General features: G+C 47.6%; 3 non-coding genes across 3 annotated transcripts; all 3 read right to left on the minus strand.

Moving 5' to 3' along the window:
* Positions 1-353: 353 nt before the first annotated feature.
* On the minus strand, positions 354-472 carry LOC123118439 (5S ribosomal RNA). Its single transcript, XR_006457981.1, has one exon. It is a non-coding gene; the product is annotated as a 5S ribosomal RNA (ribosomal RNA).
* A 366-nt stretch (positions 473-838) lies between these two features.
* Positions 839-956, minus strand: LOC123118741 (5S ribosomal RNA). The gene has a single exon (XR_006458282.1). It is a non-coding gene; the product is annotated as a 5S ribosomal RNA (ribosomal RNA).
* Positions 957-1,684: 728 nt separating this feature from the next.
* LOC123118552 (5S ribosomal RNA) lies at positions 1,685-1,803 on the minus strand. Its single transcript, XR_006458101.1, has one exon. It is a non-coding gene; the product is annotated as a 5S ribosomal RNA (ribosomal RNA).
* Positions 1,804-2,237: the final 434 nt, after the last annotated feature.

The raw sequence follows: 2,237 nt of genomic DNA on the forward strand, positions 1-2,237 counted from the left end.
GTCTTCGTCCCTTATGCTTGCCACTCCCAGGTCCGCTCCAAAGACGATTCTACATTCTACTACCATTACAACCGTTCCCTAACAATGGATAATGTCCTATACTACTTACTCTCCCGCTCAATCACGGAGACGAGTTTTCCACGGTTTCCACCCCTCCCTCCATACCGCAGCAACACGAGTTTTTTCCACCCCTTTCAGAACGCGCTCTTCGCACCACAAAGCCGCCCCAAGACGCGCGAGCAATGAGCATCGAGCTTAAACATATCGCAAACGTCAAAAAGAATATAACGGGATTAATATATATCGCCCACGTGCGATATGTTTGTCACAAGGCGCAAAAAATAATTAAAAAGGGAATGCAACACGAGGACTTCCCAGGAGGTCACCCATCATAGTACTATTCTCGCCCAAGCACGCTTATCTTCGGAGTTCTGATGGGATCCGGTGCTTTAGTGCTGGTATGATCGCATCCGACATGTTTCCCCGTCTTCGTCCCTTATGCTTGCCACTCCCAGGTCCGCTCCAAAGACGATTCTACATTCTCACTACCATTACAACCGTTCCCTAACAATGGATAATGTCATATACTACTTACTCTCCCGCTCAATCACGGAGACGAGTTTTCCTCGGTTTCCACCCCTCCCTCCATACCGCAGCAACACGAGTTTTGCCACCCCTTTCAGAACGCGCTCTTCGCACCACAAAGCCGCCCCAAGACGCGCGAGCAATGAGCATCGAGCTTAAACATATCGCAAACGTCAAAAATAATATAACGGGATTAATAGATATCGCGCACGTGCGATATGTTTGTCACAAGGCGCAAAAAATAATTAAAAAGGGAATGAACACGAGGACTTCCCAGGAGGTCACCAATCCTAGTACTACTCTCGCCCAAGCACGCTTAACTTCGGAGTTCTGATGGAATCCGGTGCTTTAGTGCTGGTATGATCGCATCCAACATGTTTCCCCGTCTTCGTCCCTTATGCTTGTCACTCCCAGGTCTGCTCCAAAGACGATTCTACATTCTCACTACCATTACAACCGTTCCCTAACAATGGATAATGTCCTATACTACTTACAATCCTGCTCAATCACGGAGACGAATTTTCCACGGTTTGCACCCCTCCCTCCATACCGCAGCAGCACGACTTTTTTCCACCCCTTTCAGAACACGCTCTTCGCGCCACAAAGCCGCCTCAAGACGCGCGAGCAATGAGCATCGAGCTTAAACATATAGCAAACGTCAAAAATAATATAACGGGATTAATATATATCGCGCACGTGCGATATGTTTGTCACAAGGCGCAAAAAATAATTAAAAAGGGAATGCAACACGAGGACTTGCAACTCCCAGGTCCCAGGTCCGCTCCAAAGACGATTCTACATTCTCACTACCATTACAACCGTTCCCTAACAATGGATAATGGCCTATACTACTTACTCTCCCGCTCAATCACGAAGACGAGTTTTCCTCGGTTTCCACCCCTCCCTCCATACCGCAGCAACACGAGTTTTTCCACCCCTTTCAGAACGCGCTCTTCGCACCACAAAGCCGCCCTAAGACGCGCGAGCAATGAGCATCGAGCTTAAACATATCGCAAACGTCAAAAATAATATAACGGGATTAATATATATCGCGCACGTGCGATATGTTTGTCACAAGGCGCAAAAAATAATTAAAAAGGGAATGCAACACGAGGACTTCCCAGGAGGTCACCCATCCTAGTACTACTCTCGCCCAAGCACGCTTAACTTCGTAGTTCTGATGGAATCCGGTGCTTTAGTGCTGGTATGATCGCATCCAACATGTTTCCCCGTCTTCGTCCCTTATGCTTGATACTCCCAGGTCTGCTCCAAAGACGATTCTACATTCTCACTACCATTACAACCGTTCCCTAACAATGGATAATGTCCTATACTACTTCCTCTCCTGCTCAATCACGGAGACAAATTTTCCACGGTTTCCACCCCTCCCTCCATACCGCAGCAGCACGACTTTTTTCCACCCCTTTCAGAACGAGCTCTTCGCGCCACAAAGCCGCCTCAAGACGCGCGAGCAATGAGCATCGAGCTTAAACATATCGCAAACGTCAAAAATAATATAACGGGATTAATATATATCGCGCACGTGCGATATGTTTGTCACAAGGCGCAAAAAATAATTAAAAAGGGAATGCAACACGAGGACTTGCCACTCCCAGGTCCCAGGTCCGCTCCAAAGACGATTCTACATTCTC

The sequence above is a fragment of the Triticum aestivum genome, chromosome 5B, assembly GCF_018294505.1.
Source record: "Triticum aestivum cultivar Chinese Spring chromosome 5B, IWGSC CS RefSeq v2.1, whole genome shotgun sequence".
Lineage (NCBI taxonomy): Eukaryota > Viridiplantae > Streptophyta > Magnoliopsida > Poales > Poaceae > Triticum > Triticum aestivum.